Here is a 27,643-nt window from a genome sequence, read left to right on the forward strand (position 1 = left end):
CTGAAAGAAATTTCATCACCATTGTTTTCTCTCTCTCTCTCTCTCTCTCTCTCTCTCTTTTCTTTTTTGGATCTTTACTCTTTGGAGTTTGGGAAAGTATTGCTTAGAAGTTGGGGGTGATTTTATATTTACAAATAGGACGTCCTTGGTATGCTCTGTAAACTGATATTCTTGACAGTGGGGAAAATTAGCTCTTTCATGGTTAATGCTGAGAGCTGTGGGGTAAGTTTGTGAAAATTTGGGTAAGCAAATGGCGACTTATGTAATTCAGCCATGAAAATTGTGTTGCTGAAATTCTATGGTCCAGTTTGGGTCCTGCCCTAACCCTACCCCCAACTCCCACTGTGAACAAGGTCCTTGCAGTGGGAATGGTGATTTATTTTATTTTTTTTCTATTTTTTGTCTTAACCCATGTGACCCCTAAGTAACAGTTTAAATAGTCCTGTTATTCCCTCTCACTTGTAACATTTCTAATCCTGTGGAGAACAGAGAAGTAAAATTCCAAAGGCAGTTAAACAAGAAGTGTTTGAAATCTGACAGATATTCCCAAACAAGAATTCCTCAGGTAACATTTTTCCTTTCTCTTTGTGGGATCTTGTATACTGATATGACATGAAGTGAGATAGAGATGCATATCTCAATGCTAGAACAAAGCATCCACTTCCAGCATATTTGCTAATTTTTCATTTTTTCTCACTTGGCAGAGGGATTGAGTGAGTCAGCTTTTGGGACAAGGCTGAGATTGGAGAATCTGCTAAGTTTTATTCTTGGACAAGTGTAGCATCTTCTCAAAGTTTCAGGTTACCTGAAGTAAATGACACATATACAATAAGATTATTGAAATGCAAGTGGAAATGTAAAAAGAAATAGAAAAATCAAAGTGAATAGAAGAAAAGAAAGAAGAAAAAAAGCTGTTTCGAGGGCTAACAGAATTACTATGATTGAACACTAAATTTGGCCTTGAACTTCTAAGATAATATGAAAAACTAGATAGTTTTTAAATAATCCATAGTATACTATTTACTTAGAAAAGACAAAATCTTTCCTAGCACTGAACGCATGACTGGATTTATACAGATGCACAGTGTTCTTGATAAGAATTTTATAACAAATAAATACAGAAGGGATTTTCCTCAAACTGTTTCTTTTCTTCTTCTTTTTTAATCAGAGAGTTACTTTACTTTTTCTGACTTGAGTTGAAAACATACAGATCATAGGTGGACAGTTCAATGCATTTTCACCAAGTTAGCACTTCTGTACAGCCACATATGTCAAGTAATACAACATTACCAGCACCACAGACAACCCACTAATACCTTCCTCAGTGGTTAAGCCCTACCTCCTCCACAAAGGCAACCAGCAGTCTGACTTGTAGCAACACAGATTAGTTTGGTCTCTTTAAAGCTTTGCGTAGATGAAATCATACAGTATGTGTTCTTTTGTATCCAGTAGTCTGTTTGTGGGATTCATTTGTGTAATCGTGTGTAGCTGCAGTTTGTTCATTTCTGTCACTGTGTAGCATTCCGTTGTATGAACATATCTCAACTATCTTATCCATTCTACTGTTGGTGCATGTCTTGGTTGTTTCCAGCTTTTGGCGATTACAAGCAATGCTGCCGCAAATACGTCTTACAGGTACACATGTGGGTATTTGTGGTGGTTATACACCTACAGTGGAATCTCTTGAGTATAGAGAAGGTGGATAAGGACCGACCATTTTTGCCCCCAAATTGATTGCATCAACTCACTCTTTCAGTACTAATGTTTCTTGTTCCATATCCTTGTCAACAACAGACACTGTCAGCCTTTTTCAGTTAAAACATTATGATGGGTGCATAATAGCATCTAATTGTGATAAACCATTGCTGGCTTAGTATGTCAACTGAAAGAAAAGCACGGAATGTAAGAGCTGTGAGTTGAGTTTATTCAAGGCCCTACTGAGGGCTATAGCCTGGGAGTCAGCCTCTCAGGCAGCTCTGAGGAACTGCTCCAAAGAGGTAGGGGGAGAAGCCAGTACATATGTGATCTTGGCTAGAGAGTGTGTGAAGTCAAAGCATACATCTCAATAAAAGGTTACTACTAGTCATGAGGATCAGGTATCTCAGGTAATGATTTTAGTGCTCTTCTATGTATGGGAAGATGCGAGAATATGGGTTCATTAATTTTTTCCCTGAGATATCTCTAACTATCTAAGGTGTCTGTTTTTTCCAAAGTGCAGAGTGCCTTATCCCATTTTTCTCCTGAATTCCTTTCAGGATGTGCTGTCGGCCAGCGACTGCAGGGGTTAATGACTTGATCCCTGTAGAACTGGCCCATGGGCAACATTCTTTGTTTTACAAGTAACACCTAGTTTGTATGCCAAGTGTGAGAACAAAGAATGTCGCAGCTGATCAGTCCATGAATCCATCTGCAGTTTGTAGACTCACTCTTAGGATCAGTGACTAGACTGACTGAAGCTTATACACAAGCCCAGGTCTGAAGATTTAAAAGAAGGGAATAAAAGCTATTCCTTACTTTGCCAAGCACTGTATTACAGAGAGAGAGGTCCTCTGCTTGAAACTGAAGAAGTCAGGGTGAGCTAGCACAGACCAGTGCAGTGATGAAAGGCACACAGACATGACTAAGGATGTTGCAGTACCTGCAGTTACACAGATGGCGAAAAAGTGGTGGCTGAATGCACCAGATAGTGTGAGTTCCCTTGGTGAAACTTTCCTTCTGTTAAAGCCTGCAAGAAGAGGTAGGGCTCAGGGATTCCAGACCTAGAATGGCAATAATAAAACCACCACCACCAAAATAATACTAATATCTAACAATTATGTAGTGCTTTACATGTGTTAACTCATCTAACTCTCCCCCCAGATCACGGAAGTGTCCTTTTCCTGTGCTGAAGATGAGCATACAGGGACAGAGAGGTTAATTCACTTGCCTAAGGCCACACAACTAGTATACGGTAAAGCCAGAATTTGAACCCAGGTAATCTGGCCTTAGAATCCATTTTCATGATTCTGTGTTATCACAAGATCAGGGTGTCGGGGGCAGAGGAACTCATGCAGAGAGACTCTTGGAAGGAAGAAAAGGCAGAGTAGGCAGGTAACTAGGCAGGTAGTCTCACTGGTATCATAACAGGTTCCAAAAAAAAAAAAAAGCATTCTGACAAATGGAATACATCCTGCACTGTTGCTGAAGAGGAAAATCATAGAAGCCTGCAACACCTCCAGGTTCGGGTGTGAGAGTCTTTGGCACACGTTAAGCACAATGGCTGGAGGGGGAAGCCCAGGTTAGCAGAGAGCCTCACACTAAGGATTGACCGTCTCCCTAGGATTTTCCCTTGGTTTACCCATTTTCCCCCCACACCTGTGCCAGGTTTTTATGGTTGCTCTGCAGAGGGACAGATAACATGGTATCATGGTTAGTTTCTATTGGGCTTCCTGGTTGTGGAGAAAACAGTCATGGGTAGTAGTCAGTACTGACATTTCTAATACTCACACCAGTGGCTTGGGACCCTGTGTTTGCCGCAGGTTCCAAGGTATCCAGAGAGGACAATTCATGGGGCCCCAAACCTTCCTGCTTCCACCCTGGGGCCCTGTCACTCTCCAGGACCAGGGCTGGTGAGGATGGGATCTGGAGACTGACGATGGGGAGGGAGGAACAAAGAAGGGACAACCTGGTGGGTGCTTAGGCAGATTAAGCCATCTGTCCTTCCTTCTGGAGCTCCTGGACACCTTCTACTTCTCACACTTTTTTTTTCTCTTCTTCCCCTACCTTTCCCTTCTTTCCCCCCATGCTTACATTGCCCCATCCACAAAAATAAATGATCTTCACTTGGAGAAGCACTCACTCTGCTAAGTGGGGAGAGCAGAAAGGGAATCTCAGGCTAGGGGATGGCCAAATGACCTCGATAGTTCATTGTAGACAGTCCCAGGATGAAGTCTCCAAGATGGAATGGACCAATGACTTCCCTGTTGGTGAAGAAAAGCCTCAAGGATAACACCTACAGAGATATGTTTGAATTTGAGCTCCTTCAGCCCAAGAAGGTGGCTCACTGAAGATGCCTGCTAAGCAGAGCCCAGCCCTCTGTATTACCCACTTCCCTGAAGCTCCTCCCAGCCTTTCCCTTCCTTTCTCCTAACCGCTTTCAGGTTGTTCTAGTTTTTCTGCCTGGAGACTGATGACACAGGTGCATTTTTTCCCCCATCCTTGCAAATACTTACTATGTCTTGTCTTTTTGATAACAGCCATTCTAACAGGCCTAAAGTGATATCCATTGTGGTTTTGATTTGCATTTCCCTTATGACTAGTGATGTTGAGCATCTTTCCATATACCTGCTGGCCATTTATATGTCTTCTTTGGAAAAATGTCTGTTCAGATCCTCTGTCCATTTTTAATTGGATTTTATTAGGTTTTTTTGTTTGTTTGTTTTTTGTTTTGTTTTGTTTTGTTTGTTTTGTTTTGTTGCTATTAAGTTGTATGAGTTCCTTATATATTTTGGATTTTGACTCCTTATCAGATACATGGTTTTCAAATATTTTTTCTCATTCTATAGGTTGCCTTTTCATTTTGTTGATTGTTTCATTTGTTGTGCAGAAGCTTATTTTTGCTTTTGCTCTTAGTATTATATCCAAAAATTTGTTGCCAAGACCAATGTCAAGGAATTTTTCCCTATGCTTTCTTTCAGGAGTTTTACAATTTCAGTTGTTACATTTAAGTCTTTAATCCAGTTTGAATTAATTTCTGTGAGTGGTGAAAACAAGGTCCAGTTTCCTTCTTTTGCATGTGAACATTCCAACATTTATTGAAAAGATTATTCTTACCCATTGAGTATTCTTGGCTCCTTTATCAAATATTGCTTTGAACACTTATGTGTCAGTTTGTTTCTGGGCTTTTGATTCTGGTGCATTGGTCCATGTGTCTGTTTTTAATGCCACTACCATACTGCTTTGATTACGATAGCTTTGTAGTATAGTTTAAATTCAGGAAATGCGATGCCTCCAGCCTTATTCTTCTTTCTCCGAATTGCATTGTTGTTCAGGGTGGTTCCATAAGGATTTTAGGATTGTTTTTTCTATTTTGGTGGAAAATGACATTGGAATTTTGATAGGGATTGTATCAAATGTATAGATGGCTTTATTATTTTGAAATCTGATCCTTCTGTACCCAATTTGTTGGGAGTTTTCATCCTGAAAGGGTGTTGAATTTTGTCAAATGATTTTTCTGCATCTTTTGAGATGATCATATGATTTTTATCTTTCATTCTATTGATGTGCTGCATCACATTTATTGATACATAAGAATGTATACTGAACCATCCTGTATCTCAGGGATTTGAAACTGGGAATTACTCTAGGACTCCCTCATCTAATCACTAAGTCCAAGGGCATCTGCTTTTTGTATATTTCAATTTCTTCCCTTCTTCTCATACCTGTTGTATGCTGAGCTGTTTGACATCCTCCATATTTTTACTCAGATGTGGTTTTCTTGGCTTTCTTGGCTTTCTTGTTGGGGCCTTCTCCTGATCCCCCTTACCCTGCTCTTTTTCTTTTGTCCAAAGTGCATACCCTCTTCTAACATTTATTATATCTATTTTATTTAAAAGCTTTATTGAGATATAATTTACACATACAATTCACTCATTTAAAGTAGACAATTCGGTAGATCTTAACATATTCACAGACTTGTGTAACCATTTGCCACAATCAATTCTAGAACATTTGTGTTACCCCCAAAAGAATTTCCTTACACTTTAGCAGTAACCCTCCCATATTTCCCCCAACCCTGATTTCCCTAGGCAATCAGTCACCTACTTTCTGTCTCTATAGATTTGCCTATTTTAGAAAGTTGATATAAGCTGAATCATACAATATGTGGTCTTTTGTAAGTGAGCATGTTGTCAAGGTTCCAAAGCAACTATACCACTTTACCTTCCCACCAGCAGTGTAACTCAGTGCCTACCACATGGGGGTGCTCACAAATGTTCACTGAATGCATGAATGACAACATGCAGGACACAGTCCACATTCTTCAGCATGCCATCCAAGGGCTTTCCTGATCAGGCCCTTACCTGTCTTTCTAGCGTTGCCTCTTGCTACTCCATGGCCTGTGTTAACTTATAAACCTGTGCGCCAGCTCTCATCCTGCTCCTGCTGCCTGGGCTGTGCTCCCCTTCACTCTGTTCAGGCTGCTGAACTTCTGTTCACCTCTAATGCGACCTCTTCCATGACACCTTAGGCAAAAATAAGCACCTTCTTTTGTTGTCCTTTCCACATTAAAAAAAATTTTTTTTAATTTTGGGGGGGAAGGTAATTGCATTTATTTTATTTATTTAAATGGAGGTACTGGGGATTTAATCCAGGACCTCATGCATGCTAGGTCATGCACTCTACCAATGAGCTATACCCTCTGCCCTTCCACATTTTAAAAATAATTTTTTTATAATTATTGTTATTTTTTATTGAAGTATAGTCTGTTATGATGTGTCAATTTCTAGTGTTTCAGCGCAATGTCCCGGTCATGCATATTCATACATATATTTGTTTTCATATTCTTTTTCATTAAAGGTTATTACAAGATATTATAAATGGTTCCTTGTGCTGTACAGAAGAAATATGGTTTTTTATCTTTTTTTTAAACATTTTTTACTGAGTTGTAGTCATTTTGCAATGTTGTGTCAAATTCTATTCCTATATCCCCCACTAGTTCTGTGAGCTCCTTAACGGTAGGCACTGGGTTCTACTTATCTTTGTACTCGCAGCACTCACCCAGGACTTGGTTCATGGTTGGTACTTGATAAATATTTGTTTCAGTGAAAAAGCAGAGGAAATAGCAAGAGCAAAGCTCCGAAAGTTGAAATGTGCTGGCAGGTGTGAGAAATGGTGAGTTTCCCAACTTGACTGCAAGCGGACATTTGTGAGTGGACTGTAGGTGGAGGGCCTCGAATCACCTAGTGAGTTTGCCCTTTGTTTGGTGGACAGTGGGGACTGCTGGAGGGAATGGCCTGACTAAGACTGGGCCCGAGAAACATTAATCCAGCAGTGGTGTGCAGAATGAGTGGGAGGTGAGGGGACAATGTAGGAGGCTTTAGGCCAGGTGAGCAGAGTGAAGGTAAAAACCAAGGTAGAACATAAGGAAGGGCAGAGATGTGAGACAGAATATTAATGAATCTGCAGGGTTTGGAATGTGCCTGAATATGAAGAATGAGGAAGATGGAGATGCTAAAAACTAGTCAAAGGCTTTTGTCCCCAGGTACCGGCGGAATGGTCAGGTTGAGTAACCACAGTCTTAGCTTACACTTACTTCTGTGTGTCTTTGTGAAGTTAGACACTTTCTAAACAGCTATAGAAAAGGAAAAGATCTGTAAAAACACTTACTATGTATTATATTGTAGTTGCTACTTTCAAGAAAAAGAAAAATACAGGGAATCACAGAGGAAAAAATGTGATAATGAGTGTGCATATGTCCATGTATGACTGAAAAATTGTGCTGAACACTGGAATTTGACACAACATTGTAAAATGATTATAAATCAATAAAAAAAGTTAAAAAAAAAAAGAAAAAGAAAAATAATGCAGGGAGTAAGAGTGACATACGGGGGGAGGGTATAGCTTAAGTAGTGGAACACATGCACCGCGTGCATCAGGTCGTGGATTCAATCCCCAGTGCTTCCATTAAAAATAAATAAATAAACCTAATTGCTCCCCCCCAAAAAGCAGTGACATTTAACTACAGTCCATCAATTGGGCAAAGTAGCTTTATGTGCTGAATATGTGTTACAAACAGGCTCTTTCAGAAGTGGTAATCATCCAATTTAGTTACATACTGGACCAAAGCCCCTAAGTAGGTACTTCGTCAGTTGCAAAGATTAATCAGTCACAGAACTGCCCCAGGGATACCAGCCCAGTTGGAGTGATGAGTTACACAGGAGCGGTTTGAGTATATTGTTATGGGAGAGCAGATCTACTGCTGATAATTCAGAGAAGGCTTTATATGGAGGAACTGTGATTTGCTGAGCTTTGCAGGATCGGTAATAAGTGACGTGCGTAGATGAGCAAGAAGGGCATTACAGGCAAAGGAGTAGTGAGAGCACAGATCTGGAGCACGAAAAGAGCAGCGCACGAATAAATGGAGAAGCAGCAATCTCCTCAGTGTGCATGGAACACAGGCTGTGTGAGTGGGAGCAGCAGGAGACAAGGTTGAGGCCCAGTCATGGATTTAGATGACTTAGATTTTACTGAGTAGGTTGAATGCTTTTCAGGTACAGACATCAACAGAACTGTGCTTCAGGAAAATTAATCAGACAGCACCGTGTGGCTGAGAGGGGAAGGGACTGATGCTGTGGGGATAGCGGGAAGGCTGCTAGGATTGGACAAGCAAGGGGCATCGAATGTTGAAGACCTGAACACTGGACGTGGCCACAGAATGAAGAGGAGCAGGCAGGAGCTCCAGAGCTACTGCAGAGCGAGACTCTGCAGCCTCCTCTCCTGAAGGTAATGCACAGGGCAACTGGGGAGGAAGCGTCAGAGCCTCGAAGACTGAAAAAGCAATAGAGATAGAAATTGGGAGTACTGGAGGAGAAAGTTTTAGGAGAAAGTACGATACATTCTATCTTGGATATATTGAGTATCTGGCTGCAGAGTACTTACGGAATTTAGAAACACAGGACAGAACCTCAGAAAATGGTCAGGTCAAGGGCTGTAGATGTTTGCAATAGTCAAGGTATCGTTGGATATATATCTGATTCATGTTCAGCTTTGGCTCAGTTTGGGGGCTCTGCCTGGCCTGGCACGCCCCTTCTGCAAGTCCAGTCTTCTTGCTGTGTGATGGTTTAACAGTAACACCCACGGAGGCCGTGCAGTCCGAGCTCCTCCTCAGCGGGGGGTGGATTTTCATCTGTGACTGGCGTTGGGAAACTGCCCTTTTAGTCCATAGACAGGCAGGACAAGCTCTGTCTGTGACTACAGTGCAGCAAAGAACGCCAATCAGGCAGCACAGAGGTAGCTGGCTAGAGAACACAGAGCTCTTGGAATGGAGAGAGCTGAAAGCTGGGGGGAGGGGGAGAGAACAGGGATGTGGGGGAGGGGGGAAAGGAGAGAAAGAGAGGGGAGTGATGGAGGGAGCATTAAATGCCTCTGTCCACTATTTTCTCCCCTTCACTGGCTCTTCCAATTTTATTCCCCTATATCCTTAACAGCTCTGGACCCACTTACAACAAGCCATTCTCTGCGACACCGGCCAGGTGTCCCACAATTCAACTCAGTCCTGTAAGGTTACCTGCTCCCCACCCCACCTGCAGATGCCAGTTGCAAACACAGATTATCACTTGTGCTTCTGACAGACTGACTATAGGTTGGGGAATCCAACAACCCCATCCTTGGGTTCAATTCATTTGCTGGAGTGGCTCACAGAACTCACAGAAACATTTTACTTACCAGATTACTGGTTTATTATAAAAAGATACAGCTCAGGAACAGTCAGGTGAAAGACATGCTCGGGGCAAGGCAGGGGGAAGGGGCGCAGAGCTTCTGCGCTCCCTCTGAGCACAGCGCTTTCCCTGAATCTCCGCATGCTCACCGGAAGCTCTCTGAATGCTATCCTTTTCAGTTTCTATGGAGCCTTCATTACAAAGGCATAACTGATTTAAATAATTGGCCATTAGTGATTAAACTCAATCTCCATCCCCTCTCCCCTCCCTGAAGGTCTGGAGGCAGGACTGTAAAGCTCCTACAGCCCAGTGTTCAGCGCAGTGTGGGACTCTGCCGGGCAGTCTTTGCTCAAGGACCCCCATCAGCCTAGCTGAGAGTGTTTGGGGCCTGGGCTGCAGTTTAAGTTTCTTTCTCTTAAATCCCCCTGCCTTCTCTCTCTTCTTTCAGAGGTGTCAGGCCTGTGTTGCCACCTATTTCTGCACTCTCCCCCTTTATTCTCTATAGATGTTGCCCCCAGTGAGGCCCTTGACTGTCTTGATGTCTGAACTGACACACAGGGATATGACAGGACCTGCCTTACAGGGCTGTTGTGAGAATTCACTGTTAATATATGTGAAATGCTCAGAACAGGGCCTGATCATAGCAAATGCTACACAAGTGTTAGCTGCCTTTACTGCTATTTGATTGTGCTTTAGATCTCAAGTTATATTTACTTCTCACTAGGAAACTTCTCAGATCTCCCTAGACTGGCTTGGAAGCCTCTCCTGAGTGCTCCAGCAGCATCCTTCCCTTACTTCAGTTACAGTCAGCTCTCCATATCCACGGGTTCCACACCTGCAGATTCAACCAACTGTGGATCAAAGATATTAGGAAAAAATTCCGAAAAAGCAAAACTTGAATTTGCTGCAGGCCAGCAACTACTTACATAGCATTTACATTGTATTTGCAATTATTTACAGAGCGTTTACATTGCATTAGGTATTATAAGTAATCTAGAGATGATTTAAAGTATATGGGAGGATGGGCATAAGTTGTATGCAACTACTATGCCATTTTACATAAGGGACTTGAACATCCTCAGATTTTGGTATCTGCGAAGGGTCCTAGAATCAGTTCCCTGTGGATACCAAGGGACGACTGTGTATCGCATTGCTTTCTTGCCAGTCATTACACTTAAGACTGTGAATTCAGTGAAAATGGAACCTCGTTTCCTTCACTGTCACATATCAGTGCCTGACATTGTGTCTGGCTCATAGTAGATGCTGAACTGATGTCTGCCGAATGAGAATGATGACTCAGTGGAGTCTTAACAGGTGAATGTTATTTCTCAAAGGGATGAGAGCTGGGAAAGAAGGAACTGTACACAGAATTGTGTACCAAGGCATGAAAAGCCTGTAGTGTGTAGGGTACTGGACGGTGTTTGTTATGACTGAAGAGTAGGGTGCAAAAGAAGTGTGGTCAAAGAGAAGGCTAAGGACGAAGTCGAGGGCCAGAGCACTGGGAAGGCCTTAAAGCCAAGCTAAGGCAGGCACTGTGTGGGCCTTATGATGCCCTAGTGGGCCCAACCCCTGCCTTTGACCTCTACCTGTAACTTTATGAATCATGTGTTAGTTCAGCCAACAACTGTAGATTGCCCCAAAGTGGTAGATGTTTCTCCAGAACTACATACAGACAGGTAGGCATCTCTGGACACCCAACACTCATCTCTGAACAATGCAACTGATTGGTCTATATTTATAAACTACTTTGGCTGCAATCTCTCACCTGAAATTGTGGGTCTCTTAACTAATCTCTTTGCCTTCACCGCACCCCTGTTTAATCTTTCCTCCTTTCCCGCTGTGAGGCAGAGCTTTCTAAAGCTAAGTCTGGCCATCTTACTCCTGCATTGAATACCTTCTAGTAGCACACCCCTGTGGCCTGCAAGACAGCATCCCGATGCCTTAGTGCAGCCCACGGGCCCCTCCTGGCCCGCCTCTTCCCTACCTTACCTTCCACGTCTTCCTCTGTGTGCTCTCTGCCTCACCGTGCTGAGCTGCCTGTCGGTATCAGCAAGTTTCATGTTGCCCACCACTCCACTCACATGCACATTATTGCTGCCTGGAGCGTCCTTTCATCCTTGTCCACTTTTTGAACTCAACTATCTTGTAGGAAGTAGCTCCCAAATCACCGCCTCTGTGGAGCTGTTTCTAACTCTGCAGGCAGTGGGTCACTGGCCCTCTTCTGCAGCCTCATTAGACTGTGTGTACGCTTCTGTTGGCACCTACCACAAGGCAGTGCATTTATTTGGTTACTTCCCTGACTCCCTCCGTGGACTGTGACTAGAGGGTTGGACTAAATATTAGTTAATAAAGAGTCCCAGCAACTCATGCAATGCCTGGCACATAGTAAATACTCAACACTGGTTAGAGAAAAAAAGGAAGGAATAAAATAAAACTGTTCATTTTCTTTTGAAAGGGAAGAAGATCTTCTCTCCATGTGGCTGTGCCTGGCGGCCCTGGTGGGCCTGTACCACCTCCTGCGCTGGTACCGGGAGAGGCAGGTGGTGAGCCACCTCCGGTACAAGTACGTCTTCATCATGGGCTGTGACTCGGGCTTCGGGAACCTGCTGGCCAGGCAGCTGGACCTGCGAGGACTCAGGGTGCTGGCTGCGTGTCTGACCGAGAAGGGGGCCCAGAAGCTGAAGGGCCAGACGTCAGATAGGGTGGAGACGGTGATCCTGGATGTCACCAACACACAGAGCATCGCTGCGGCCACCCAGTGGGTGAAAAAGCGTGTGGGGGACAGAGGTATAGAGAATTATTTTCTCCTTTCATTACTTAGGCATGAAGATGTTAAAGTTATATATATATTTTATATATATATAAAATCTCAAAAGCAGGGCTTAAATGCTGGCTTTGTCATTTGAAGGGCAGTCTTGATCTTTTGTGGTGTTTCATTTTCTTAACAATTTCACGTTGAAAAATGAACCCAATGGATTTGATGCTGTTATCCCACCTTGCAAGTAGAATGTTTACAACCACAATTCTTTGCTTGAAGAATTTTCAGGGTGTTCTTTAGAAACTGATTCTTCTTCCCTTGGCTACCATCTAAAATATAGACATTCCCGGAAGTCAGCCTTTGGTCCTCTTCTTTTAAAAAAAAAAAAAAAGTTTTTATTTTCTAATTAATAGAGTGTATTTCTTAGAGTTGTTACAGGTTTATAGAAAAATTGGAAAGTATGGAGTTCCCATATACAACCCCCATCTTATAGTTTCTCCTGTTATTAACATCTTGCATTGGCGTGCCACATTTATTATATTTGATGACCCAATATTGATGCATTATCATTAACTGAAGTCTGTAATTTACATTAGGATCCACACTGTGTTACACAGTTCTATGGGTTTTGCCAAATAGAAATTATTGCGTATCTACCATTAATAGCATAATGCAGAATAATTTCACTGCCCTAAAAATCCTCTGTGAGCCATCTAGTCATCTCTTCCTCCGTCACCACCTTCCCCCAAACCTGGGAACTCCTCAGCTTTTTACTGTTTCCGTAGTTTTTTTTTTTACCAGATGCCATATAGTTGGAATCATGTTGGGTATGGCCTTCTGGACTGGCTTCTTTCATTTAACAATATGCATTTAAGGTCCCTCCATGTCGTTCTGTGGCTTAACAGCTCATTTCTTTTTATTGCTCAATAATATTCTATTGCAGTTACCACAGTTTATTTATTCATTCACTTATTGAAGGATATCTTGGTTGTTTCCAATTTTCGGCAATTATGAGAAATCCTCTTTTCTAAGTTGCATTTTCTTTGGATATTATCCAAATCCTCTTTAACCTCTTTCTTGTTCCTCCCTCTTGTTTTATGATTTAATAGATCTTATTAATTGGACCTCCTCAATGTCTATTTAACCTAGGAGTTGCAAACTGGCAATAAAATTGTTTTGCTTGGGTTGCAGAATGTTTAACTTCTTTTAAATGTACTTTAAAGTTGAAAATTGACTTTAAACCATTACTCCTACCTGAGGACGTTCTTGACTCCCCCAGGCAGAACCAGGAGTTACGGGCAGTCACAGCCTCTGTGCTGTGCTGTTTGGAGCAGTTTATTTCTACAGTGTTGTTGTTGTCATTGTTTTCCCATCAGTTAGAGCGTGTGCTCCCTGAGGACACAGACCTCTCTTACCCATTGCTGTATCTCCAGTTTCTGACATCTTGCCTGGTACGTGATATGGGCTCAACCAATGCTGAATGGACCCCACCTACCTACAGTTTTATCCATTACCTTTATGCCCTTGATTTCTAAGTTATTTCTTGTTCTTCACACCTGAATTCCCAACCACTTGCTGGCTTTCTCATCTGCAAATTCAGCTGGAACCTCAGATTCATAAAATCTAAAGGAGGACTCTGTCTTTTTATCTTCTCTTCACCACACCTGCTTTTCTCTTTGGCCCTTCTCTCAGGGGAGTATGCTACCATCCCTTCAGTGACAAAGATTGTTGCCTCAGAGCCTTTTTCTGACCTTACACTTTCAAACTTTTTATATCTCCATATTTTATATGAGTCTTTTGTAAATAGCATACAGCTAGATATACAAAATAATTCAGCCGGACAGTTTTTGCCTTTTTGACTAGAACATTTCATTCACCTACACTTACTTAAGGACGGGTATGTTTGAATTTATTTCTGTCGCCTTATTTTGTGCTTGTTTGTCCCACATTTTCTGTTTCTTTCCCTCTTGTGAATTGATTGGATTTTTATTCCACCTTTTCCATTACTAAATTGAAAGTAACATATTCTATTCCTATGTATTTAGTGGTTCCTCTAGAAATTTGAACTGCATCTTTACCGATTGTCATTTTATTATTTTTTTCTCCTGATTAATCTAAGGCCTTCAGAACACTTTGAACTTCAATCACCTCCTCTGACATATATGCTATTCCTAGTATGTATTTTAGTTCTGTTTTTGGCCCTACAATATATGATGTTTGTTTAGACTTATCCCCTACTTACCGTTTTCTTTGTTCATCATTCCTTCTAGAATCTTTCATCTAAAATTACTTTCCTCCTGACTGAGTATATTCTTTAGAATTCAGAATATGTTAGGGGTAAAACTTCTCTTTCTTTTCCTCTCCTTTCCTCTCCTTTTCTCCTCCTCCTTTTCATTCTCCTCCTCCTTCTTCTTTGTTTTTTTACATTTCTTAAAATGTCTTTACCTTCATTCCTAGATAAGCATTTGTAAGTTTACAGTTATTTTCTCAGCCCATTGGAGATACCATTCCACTGTCCCCTGGTTTCTGTTGTTACTATTGAGAAGTCAGCTGTCAGCCTAACTGTTTCACCTTTTGTAAATCTGTCTTTTCTTTCTGACTATTTAAGGATATTCTCTTTCTTTGATCTTACTAAGGCTTTATTTTAGTCTGTCTAGATGTGAATTTTTTTATTTATACTGCTTGGGGTTTCTTTGGCTTTTTGACTCTATGGGTTAGTGTCTTTGTCGAGTCTGGAAAATTCTCATCTGTTGTTACTTCGGATATTGCCTTTATTCCATTTTCCCTCTTTTCTTCCTGAATCTGATTAGATACATGTTAGATGTTTTTAATTTGCTCTTGTGTCTCTTTTATTTCACTCTTTTCCATCTCTTTTTCTCTTTGCACTGTATTCTAAATGTCTCCTTTTTTCTATGTTGCAGCTTACCATTTTCTCTTTTCTGCTCTTTCTGTCTGCTATTAAATCTGTCCACTGAATGTCAGCTATTATACCTTTTATTTCTAGAACTTCTATTTGGTTCATTCTAAATCTTCTTGATCAATTTGATAGTATCTTGTCTGGATGAATATTTTCAAGCCCTTTTATTTAAAAATCACATTTAGCACACACATTTTACTTTATGTGTCTTATAAATTTTGGTATCTAAAGTCCTTGTGAGCCTGTCTCTGCTGCCTATGGTTTCTGCTCTTTTTTTGCCTATGATGCTTTGTTACTGTGTGTATGTAGTGACTGATGACAGTGAACTCCTATTTTTCTTAGTAACTCTCTCTTGGTGACTCTTTAAGGCCTGACATAAAGATTCCTTCAGAGAGGATCTACATTTGCTTCCATCAGGTGCCAGGGGGCACTTGGCCACCTTCAACTTAATTCTTGGCTTGAAGTTTTTTGTTTTTTGTTGTTTTGGCCACTCAGATAGTGTGAATTCAGCTGCAAACTCTTATGAGGGATGACCTGTGGTTATGATTCCTCAGGGCCAATTCTCCCAACACCAGAGTTCAAGACAGGCAGTTATACTTTCAGTCCTTTGGAAGGACTTTCTACCTCACCCTTAAAGTGATAGTGTAGCCAGTTAGCATCCCAGTTTAATGAAGAAAGTGTCTTTTATTAGATTCCCTACCTTAGGTGGGCCCTGGACTTCATACCTTCTTAATGTGTATGTTTTTTGAGGCTATAAGCACTGAACTTCAATTTCACACTGGTTGGCAAATTTTCTTGAATCAAAAAGCTAGCATCAGTGTTCTGTTTACCCTCCCTGGATTCCTATCTTCTTTTAGTTTTTAGCCTGACCTTTCTATACTTTCTTACTGATAGATGTGTTTAAGAAGATTGAAAAAATGTATTTTTGTCTAGCATTTTTTAGTTGTTTTCAGCAGGAAGATTGATCAAGGTAGAAGTCTCTCATTTTTGTCTGAAACTAAACTCCTGCTTTGCCTTTATTGTTTTAGGACTTTGGGGTCTGGTCAACAACGCAGGCACTTTTCACCCATTTGGCTACACTGACTGGCTGAAGATTGACACCTACATGAGTACCCTCCAAGTCAACCTCATTGGTTTGATAGAGGTGACCTTGAGTATGCTTCCCTTGGTGAAGAGCGCACAGGGGAGAATCGTCAATGTCTCCAGCATTCCGGGAAGACTTGCTCTCTTTGGAACAGTCTACTGTTGCTCCAATTATGGAGTGGAAGCCTTTTCAGATGTTCTGAGGTAACACTCTTAAGTTAAAACAGAAGCAACAACTGAGCACTTAAACATGTCTCCGATACCATGCTCGTCACTTTCACCTACATTATCTTATTTCATCACTCTCAAAATCCGATCTGTAGATATTGTTACTGGTCTATTTTATACACGAAACTGAGCCTCAGATTTTAGTATCTTTATCAACGTTCACCTGCCACAATCAGGACTTGGCAGACCTGTGTTTTGTCCGCAGTCTTTGTCTCCTGTAACCACATCACACTTTAGTTCAAGATTGACCCTTGATACAATTTCATTTCTGAAGAGAGGATGATTGTCTTCTTTCCTCCTTAAAGCACACTTGTCTTTGTTTCTTCATGGTGACTCTTTCTGGTGCTTATCTGCTTCCAACTAACTTATTCCTTTGCTTTACTTTTGTATCTTTTCTTTATCTAACAGCTTTCTTTTCTTTCTTATATCTTCAGTTTGCCACAACCCTTAATGGCCCTGCCTCTACCTCCTGGATTTTTTTAATACATCATTTCAGCTTCATGTCTATCAGCTACTTTTTTTTTTATTTCCCTTTATATTTCAGTTTCTGAGAGAGAGAATCCTATTATCTGAGTTCATTTTTTTGTGTATGCCAGGTGATACCACATCATGTGATATATTTTGCACTTACTATGTGTCAGGCACTGTTGTGAGTACTTTGCATCTGTTAAATCATTTAATTTTCATAGTAACCCAGTGAGGAAGGAATTATTTTTATCCTTATTGTATGTCTAGGGAAACCGAGGCACAGAGGTTCAGTTATTTGTCACAGCCATATAGGTAATAACACTGTAATTAATCACTGTCCAGGCCTGAGAGGGGCACCCCTCCCATCAAGTACCCTTCCTGGTCCAGTCAGCTGTAGACATTAGGGTGCTGCACAAACCCCCCTTTAGCAAGGGCTGACCTTAGGGCAATTCCATTTGGAAATGAGCTGTAAATATTATAGGCACCACGTATTAGCTTCCTATGGCTGCCACAGTAAATTACCATAAGTAATTTATGTCTGGTGTATGGTGTCTTAAAACACCACATATTTATTCTCTCGCAGCTCTGGAGGCTAGAAGTCTGAAATCAGTATCATTGGGCCAATGTCAGTTGTTGTCAGGGCCGTGTTCCTTCTGAAGGCTCTAGGACAGAATTTGTTACTTGCCTCTTCCAGCTTCTGGTGGCCACCAGCATTCCTTGGCTTGTGGCCGCATCACTCTAATCTCTGCCTCCATGATCACATTGTCTTCTCTTCCTCTGCTGGCCTTCAAATCTACCTCTGCCTCTCTTGTAAAGATAGTTGTGATTGCATTCAAGGCATGCCCAGGTAATCTAGCACAATCTCCCTATCTCAGGATCCTTAACTCAGTCACACTTGCAGTCTTTGCCACCTACAGTAACAAATATTTACAGGTTCCAGGTATTAGGACCTGATATCTTTGGGAGCCATTATTTACTACCACATACCATGACTGGTATGTATCAATTACAATGTGCAAAGTACATTATCTGCTTAGGAGGGGAGTAGGGAAATAACCGAGGACACTGCATAAGTTGTTACTATGTGGCAGGCACCTTGCCTGGCTCCCTGTCTGCCCGACATCCTGTCTGCCTCCATGGGGCTTCTCCCTGCTGATTTACCACCACTCATGACTCTTGGACTCCTTGACTCATTCCCAGACCAAGAGCAAAGATATGCTCTTCCAGCATTCAAATCACTGATTCCTTTACAAAGTTCCAATTTGCCTTAATTGTGCTAGGAATCAACAGGAACAGGAAGTTTTGTCCCACGTCTGAGTTGGAGTTTGACAGGGGATGGAGATGTTGTGATGTGCTGGGAATCTGTGAGCAAGCTGCAAGGGGAAGGGAATGTAGAGGGCAGAAGCGCCCCTGGCTTGCACAGCCCCTCCCCTTCCCCAGCACACTCAAGCACCTGGAGAATCATTTTCTGAAGCTCTAAATTGGAGAGTTTTATGTTTTGGTTCAATGAGGGAGGATTTTCCTTTGGAACGGGGAATTTTTACTTTTGGCATGCCTCACAGCCACCTGGAGGGCTTGTTCAAACAGACTGTTGGTTCTCATCTGGAGTGTTTCCGATTTGGACTGGGGCCCAATAATTTGCATCTCTAACAAGCCCCCAGATGCTAATACCGTTGTTCTGGGTCTACACTCTGAGAACCATTCATTGCTTTAGAGGGTCATGATGCTTTGTGTTTTACATTCTTATGGACCATTATTCCAAACATTTCTCTTTGACATCAGCTTGGGCTCGTCTTCCCTAGCAAGGCTGCTTGAACTTCTAGTTTAGGGAGCCTCATCACTTTCCCTGGAGTGCCTACAGTATGCGTCTAACATGGTGCACAAGGTCATCTTACTTCACTTGGCAAAGGCAGCACTTAGCACAGTGCCTGGGACATGCACAACCTCTGATAAGTATTTTTGGAACTGTTTTTTGAACTGCCTTGACTATTCCGGAATGACCAATGACTTGTACTTTTAAGGCCCACATCCTATTCCATTAATGGTCTCTTGCAGTCTTTGAACACACTGTAATTTTTCACAGCCCCCTGCTTCTGTGTGTGCAGTTTCCATTGCCTGATATTCCACTCCTCCTCTTTCTTTGTGGGGAAATTCCTTCCTTATTCTTCAAGGCTCAACTGAAACATTTTCTCTTCACTGAAGCCTACTCTAACTCCCTCAGAAAGTCTGCGTCTCCCGCTCTACTTATGTAGCCCTTTGAGTACCTCTCCTTTAGACTTCTTTTGAATTATATTGCAATTATTTGCTTACTTGTTAGACGCACTCACTCACTGTGAGCTTTTTGAGGTGGGGAGCAGAGTCTTAATTTACTAAGATTGTGCATGTAGCACACTAGATATCATGAAAATGCTAATTTTCATTATTATTCCTTATATTCTTCATGTTTCCAGTGTCTAGCACATGGTAGGTACTTAATAACTCTGTTAGAAGAGTGGATGTGTTGAGAACTGTTGAATGGTTCTGGTAGTTTGTATAATCATGTCCCGGCTGTTGCATCTAGGGATATTTAAAATTTCTTTTTTTCCTCTCCTTAAAATATTCAGTAAATGTGTTTTTCATAACTATGTTTTGTTTTGTTTCCACCCTGAGAACATTGAAATTATGGTATCTTCCAATCAGAGGCATTAACTTGAGGGTTTTTCCCTAGGCGTGAGCTTCAGCATTTTGGGGTGAAAGTCAGCATAGTTGAACCTGGCTGCTTCAGAACAGAGATGACAGATCTGTAGAAGGCCTCAGAGACAATGAAGCAAGTCTGGAAAGAAGTCCCTCCTCATATCAAGGAGACCTATGGACAGAAGTTTTTTGATGCCTGTGAGCTTTTCTTTGAGGGGATCATGGAAAGCCTTGCATGAGAAGGGCAAAGAGGGTTGGTGGGGATTGATTGGCAGATCCTCTGAGAATAAAGCTCCTTAAACAGAGCCTTCCCAAGATAGGAGGGGCTCAGAAATGTCCCACTGACCTCATGGTTGACTTGGTGATGGCTGCTGTGGCTGGGGAAGAGACTATACAGGCAGCCTAGGGCCAGGGCCTGCCCTGCCTGGTCACCTGTGGGCCTGGCCACCTAGCACAGGGAGGTACTACACGGTTAGAGGCATGGAGTCTCTGGGTCTTGAGAGGGACGTGCCTCTTCATTGTTTTGCCAGGCTGGTGCGGGAGGCCTGCTCAGGTAAAGTGCAGCCTTCAATGTCACCTACCCTTTTGGTAACAGGGCCTGGCCACAAACTCCACTGTTTCATTGTGAGGGGGCGCAGGGTGTATGTAGGTGGGCAGAGGTGAGTGAGTGAGGACCAGATTTGCAGGGCCCTATTGACCATTCCCAGAGGCTGGACCTCATGTGCAGGCCACAGCAGGCTTGTAGGAGTGAGATGGTTCAATTTTGTGTAAGAATATCATTCTGATGACCTGGAGGAGGAGGCAGTTTTGGGGGTGGATGGAAGGCAATCTTCCTAGTAGAAGTAAGTCATGCATACCGGTGTGGGGCACCTTCCTGGGGAAGGGATGCTTTTTTCCCCACACAAAGAAGTCAGCAGCTTGCCAAGGCCAAAGGGAGCAGCTCTCCTTTCCATTTCACAAAAAGGCCGTGGGGTGGGTAGCAGTAGCCCTGTCCCTGGCATTGGATGATGTCTTAGTACAGAGGAAAGGTGAAGGGCAATGCACAGAGAGAAGATTTCTGACCTACAACCCTGTCTTCTGGGTTCATCAGGCCTAAGAGGGTCACCACCAACAGGGGGAGGGAAATTGGATCAAGGAAAGTCTGACAAAAAACTGTCTGAGCTTCTCAGAACTCAAGCTAGGGAACTACGGTTCCTACCATGCCAGGAGGCCAGTCATTGTTCTAAGCTATTCCCCATCTAAAGTTTTAAACTAAGAGGGAATTTGTTTCCCCTTATGGGTACATATAGTTTACAACAGAAATCAAAGCAAAATACAATTTACTAAGAAGTGACTATATGTAAGAGGAGGGATGTATTTATTTCATGATTTAAAAGGAGTTGACATTATTCATTTATTTGTCCATGGATCAGAATAATCTAGGTCAGTAGGTCAGTACTGTCCAATAGATATCTAAGAGCTATATATATAATAAATTTTCTAATAGCTACTTTTAAAAAGAGGAAAAGAAACAGGTAAAATTAATTGTAATAATACATTTAATTTTAAACGAATATACCCTCAAATACTGCCATTTCTTCATTTATTATCAACATAAAATTTATTAATAAGATATTTAACGTATTTTTTCCCTTTGGTCTTTGAAAATTGGTATGTATTTTACGCTTACAGCACACCTCAACTTGGATGCTAAACTTTCCCAGGACATACTTCATCTATATTTAGATTAATAAAATTTATAGTTGCCAGCAGCATTATTTCATAATAGCCCCAAAGTGGAAACAGCTCAAATGTTCATTAAATGTTGAATGGGTGAACAAAGTGTGGTATAGCTGTACAATGGAATATTACTCGGCAATAAAAAGAAGTGAAGTACTGATATACACTGCAACATGGATGAACCTTGAGAACAGTTTGCTCTGTGAAAGAAGCCAGTCACAAAAGTCCACAATGTATGATTCTATTTCTATGAAATGTCCATAAAAGGCAATCCATAGAGACAGAAAATAGATTAGTGGTTGCCTAGGGCTGGGTGGGTTGGCCGGAAATGGGAGTGACTATTCATGGGTACAGGGTTTCCTTTTGGGATGATGAAAATGTTCTCTAGTTTGTGGTGATGGCTGCAAAACTCTGATTATACTTAAAGACATTGATTTGTACACTTTAAATGGATGATTTTTATGATGTATGAATTATGTCTCAATAGAGATGTTAAAAAATTTCCAATTGAAAAAGTAGATTAACATACCTATATTGTTCCAAAGATACTTAAGAGTTTTCCAATAACAGAATTGAGTTTTAAAATTAAAATTAATTAAAATTTAAAAGTTCAATTTTCAGTCATACTAGTTGTATTTTAAGTGCTCAACACCTCCATGTGGCTAGTGGCTGTTATATTGGGAAGTACATCCTAATCCTTGTGGAAATTACATGTAGTTAGACTTCTGTGGCTGAGTCCAATAGGATCTTAAAATACAAGGAATAAAATTGCTGACTGCAATTTATCTTTTTGTATACAGATTTTGAAACCACAAGAAAAGGGCTGTCGCAAATTAGCCCAAACATGAGCCTGGTCACGGACTGCATGGAACACGCTCTGACATCTGTGCATCCCCGCACTTGATATTCAGCTGGCTGGGATGCTCAATTTTTCTTCATCCCTCTATCTTATTTACCTACATCACTGGCAGACTACATATTGACTAGACCCTGGCCCAAACCAGCCCAGGAAGTCTAAAGAAAACTGGCTTGGTGGCTCTTGAAATGAAGAAGGCAAAAATCTGAAATTGATTGTTAGTGTTCCAGTAATCCTTATTTATAATCTATACTTTTGGCAACAATAAGCTTTATTGCCTAAACTCATTTATCTGGCATCATCAGAGAACCAGCATGTTTATATTTATATCCAAAGTTTATTCCTTTAGGTGATGAATCTTTATATTTTAAACATTTTTTGATGACAGTATTTTCAAAATGCATCATTCTTCCTTGTCTTATTAAACAGAGTAGACCAAAAACAATTTAATTTGTTTTGATATAATTTATTTATGTAAATTAATAGCTGTTCTGTGATGTGATGAACTATTATTGCATAGGGACCAGTAAGAAATATGTGGGTCTGTTTATCTTTACTTGAAATGGGTGTACCTTGGTAATTTCAAAAAATGTTTAATTTTGTATTCTCCTCCCTATTTGCCAACTATTTTTGAATGTATTTCTTTTTTACTTAAAAAGAATTGTCTTCTAAGGCAATAGAAATAAGAGCAAAGATAAACAAATGGTATCTAATCAAATGTACACACTTTTGCATAGCAAAGGAGCCATCAACAAAATGAAAAGACAACCGAGGGACTGGGAGAAAATATTTGCAAATGATGCAACCAATAAGAGCTTAATTTCCAGAATATACAAACAGCACATACAACTCAATAACAAAAAACCAAACAACCCAATTAAAAATGGGCAGAAGACTTAAACAGACATTTCTCCAAAGAAGACATAGAGATGGCCAATAGGCACATGAAAAGATGCTCAATGTCGCTAATTATCAGAGAAATGTAAATCAAAACTATAATGAGGTATTACCTTACACCAGTCAGAATAGCCATCATTAACAATTCCACAAATGATAAATGCTAGAGATGGTGTGGAGAAAAGGCAGTCCTCCTACACTGTTGGTAGGAATGCAAATTGGTGCAGGCACTATGGAAAACATATGGAGGTTCCTTAAAAACTAGAAATAGAGTTTCAGTATGATTCTACTCCTGGGCATATAACCAGAAAATATGAAAAGTTTAATTCGAAAAGATACTTGCACCACAATGTTCATAGCAGCACTATTCACAATAACCAAGACATGGGAGCAACCTAAATGTCCATTGACAAATGAATGGATAAAGAAGACATGGTGTGTGTGTGTGTGTGTGTGTGTGTGTAGTATACACACATGCACGCAGGCGCAAGTGCGCACTCGCAATAGAATATTACTCAGCCATAAAAATGAAATATTGCCATTTGCAGCAACATGGATGGACCTCGAGATTATCATACTAAGTGAAATAAGTCAGACAGAGAAAGACAAATATTATATGATATCACTTATATAATAGAATCTAAAATATGATACAAATCAATGTATTTACAAAACAGAAAGACTCACAGTCATAGAAAACAAATTTATGGTTACCAAAAGGGGAAGGTGTGGGGAGGGATACACTAGGAGTTTGACACTAGCAGGTACAAACTACTGTATATAAAATAGATAAACAACAAATATTTACTGTATAGTACAGGGAACTATATTCAATATCTTTTTTTAACACTTTTTATTGATTTATAATCATTTTACAATATTGTGTCAAATTCCAGTGTAGAGCACAATTTTTCAGTTATACATGAACATATATATATTCATTGTCACATTTTTTTCTCTGTGAGCTACCATGAGATCTTGTGTATATTTCCCTGTGCTGTACAGTATAATCTTGCTCATCTATTCTACAATTTTGAAATCCCATCTATCCCTTCCCACCCTCCGCCCCCTTGGCAACCACAAGTTTGTATTCTATGTCTATGAGTCTATTTCTGTTTTGTATTTATGCTTTGTTTGTTTGTTTGTTTGTTTTTAGATTCCACATATGAGCGATCTCATATGGTATTTTTATAATAAACCATAATGGAAAAGAATATGAAAAAGAATATCTCTCTCTTTATGTATAATTCAATCACTCTGCTGTACACTAGAAACTAACAAAACATTGTAAGTCAACTATACTTCAATAAAAAATAATTTTTAGTTTTAAAAATCAAAATAGTATACACATACACAGTAAAAAAATTCAATTAAGACTTAAAAGCTTAACAATGGAAAAAACAGCAGCTCCCCCACCTTCACTGCTGCTCCTCACAGGCGAATGCTTTCAACTTCTGGCTATTTCTTCTGGTATTTACCACTGTATTTCTAAATAACATACTTATTCTTGGTTTACTAATTTCAGACATTCTCAGTTAACTTCCTGTTTGGGCAAATGAGAATTTAGCTTTTTTACACCACTTTTCTGACCATTTCCTATCCCTATATTTCTAATATAATTTTAATCACATTTCAGTAAATAGTGTTTGCATTGTTAGTATAAGAATATTGTTTACAGTTTAGTTAATTATTAGTACTAATTATTTTTTGTTTTTCTTGGAGTTATCACTTTGAGTTTTTATTCATAAAATTTTTACTTATTTTTTTTCAGCTGTTCTCTCTGGTGTTAGAACACTATCAGTAATATTTTCTTGATAGTTAAATAGAGCATAGAATTACCCACTGCATGCCAACTGATCCAATATAGGATCACACTGATTTTTCATGTCCCTGTACTCCCACTTAGTCTATAATAGTTTCTTAACTTAAAAAATCTCTTATGCTTTGGACATTTTTGAAGAATATAGGCCAGTTATTCTGCAAAGTGGCCTTCGATTTGGATTGTATGACCTGCTCTCATGATCAGATCCAGGTTACGCATTTTGGCAGAAATGCCACAGAAGTGATAGAGTGTCCCGCTCAGGGCATTACATCAGTAGGCACAGAATGCAAGTTTATCTCATTGTTGGTGATGTTAAGTTAGAACCCTTGGTTAAAGTAGAGTCTGCCAAGTTTTTCTACTGTATAATTAATATGTTTTCCTTTGTAATAAGAAGTAACTTGTGAGGATATTTTGATGTTATATGGATGTCTTGTTCCTCATTAAATTTTACCTACTAACTTTAGAATTATTAAATAGTTCTTTTTAAAATCAGTTATTACTGTGATGGTTCCAAATGGTGATTTTTAACTCCATCACTTCATTTGCATTTACAAGTTGAAATTTCCATCTCCTTTTAAAAAATTATTATTAAGAATGGAGTCATGGATTCTTATTTTATTCAATTGGTTATAAACTATTTCTATCATTAAATGCTTCATATTTTTATAATTCCTATACCTACTGCACTAAAAAAATCCAATCTACTATTTGAAGATCAATATTTACTTGTGGTTCTTTTTGCCTTTAAACTGAAAATATATATAGAACTTCCAAAATTAGGTCTTTTCTTCCCATTCAGTGTGTTTTTATTATTTATTTGAAATATAGTTTGGTTCATTTTATTTGTTAGTATTTAATTTGGCCTCCTCCCCTGCTCCCACATTCTTATTGATTTCATTTTATTCTTTGAATATATAAAACATTAACATGATTCTAAAGTCCAACCTAAATTATTTTGAAGAAATCTCAGGCATCATATAGGGACTGTAGTTTTTCAAATGTTACCATTTGCAAGAGCAATTATAAAAAATAAGGTACCTAGGAATAAATCTAACAACAGATATGTAATACCTTCACATAGAAAATTATAAAATTTTATTGCAAGGCATTAAAGAAGACCTAAGTTAATGTAAAAACATACAGTATTCATGAATAGGTATTCTCAATATCAGAAAAAGATATATCAACTTTCCCCCGAATACTTTATGAATAATTCCAATCCAGTCAAAATCCCAACAGCATTTTTATTCAAATTGAGAAGCTGGTTTTTAAATTTAATTGGAAGAGCAAAAGGGCATGCAGAACCAAGAGAATTTTGATAAACAGGATGAGAGAAACTTGCCTCTTCAAGCATTAAGACTTACTATAAAACTGTAATAATATAAACAAATAGATGGAAAGTAAAGATAGACAAAGATGGAAAGAACAGAGTGGAGAGCTGAGAGACATGTGGAACTAGATCTAACAGTGGTATCATAAGGATGTAGTGGGGAGACAATTCAATAATGGTGATGAGACAACTGTTTTTTCCTATGGAGAAGAATAAAATTAGACCCTTACCCCATCCCACACACGAAAATGGATTCCAGAGGAACAAATACCTAAATGTGAAAAGCAAAACTTTAAACCTATGAAAATAAAACGTTGCGAACATACTTACTTATGTCTTTGGGATAAGCAAGTCTCTTTAAACAAGATACACACACAAAAACACAATCATAAAGGAAGAGTATTAAGTCTGACTACAGTAAAATTAAGGACTCCTCTACATCAAATACACTCCTTACGTAGGTCAAAAGACAAGCCACCAGTTGTGAGATATGTTAACACCAGAGACAACCACAAATTTTAATAAGAATAGAAATAACTCCTCAAAATTTGTAAGCAAAAGAAACCTTGGTAGAAAAAATGGATAGAGGAAAATAAAATCTAAATCACCAATAAACATACAAAATATGCTCATCTTAGGGGGTATATCTCAGTGATAGAGCATTTGACTGCAAAATGTGCTCATTTTAACTAGTAATTGGAGAAATGCAAAGTAAATCCACAGTGAGATACAGTTTCACATTCATCATACTGCCCAAAATTAAAACGTCAGCTAACACCAAGAGTGAAGCTGTAGATCAATGGGAGACCATACACTTCTGGTGCAAGAGTAAATGTGTACAACCATTTTGGTGAGCCATTTGGGAAATAGCTGATAAAGCTGAAACACATTTGCCCTATGACCCAACAATTCCACTCCCAGATACAGAACATTAATATCATACATGTACAAAAGGAGACCTGTACAAGAATCTTCATCACCCTACTGTCTGAATCATGATAAATTGGAAAGAACCTTTCTGTCCACTCACAGGAGAACGGATAAACTGTAGTATGTTCATGTAATGGTCAGTCAGCATGTCTATATCTATCTGTCTAGCTAGCTAACTACCCATCCATCCGTCCATTTGATGGTTACTGTGAACAAAATTAAGCTACATGTATTAACGTGGGTAAACTTTAAGAACAAAATGACTGAAAAAAATAAGTTGCAGAAGATATGAATAGTGGTATGATACCTTCTGTTTAAAGTATTAAAACTTACAGAAAGTCCTATATATTGTTTACAGATATGTATCTACATAATAAAAGTACTAAAGAGTTTATGAGAATAATAAACACCAAATTCCTGATGGTAATAATCTTTGATGATTTAGGAAGAGTATATTGGAGATGTCAGTTGAAATAATACTGTTGCATTTCTTAAGTTGGGTGTTAGGTACATAGGTGCAGGTATTAATTAATGCTTACACTATTT

The 27,643-nt window shown here is 39.8% G+C and overlaps 1 pseudogene; it reads left to right on the forward strand.

Annotated features, from left to right (window-relative positions):
• Positions 1 to 161: 161 nt before the first annotated feature.
• LOC116656630 lies at positions 162 to 22,945 on the forward strand (annotated as a pseudogene).
• Positions 22,946 to 27,643: the final 4,698 nt, after the last annotated feature.

Source organism: Camelus ferus, chromosome 12, assembly GCF_009834535.1.
Source record: "Camelus ferus isolate YT-003-E chromosome 12, BCGSAC_Cfer_1.0, whole genome shotgun sequence".
Lineage (NCBI taxonomy): Eukaryota > Metazoa > Chordata > Mammalia > Artiodactyla > Camelidae > Camelus > Camelus ferus.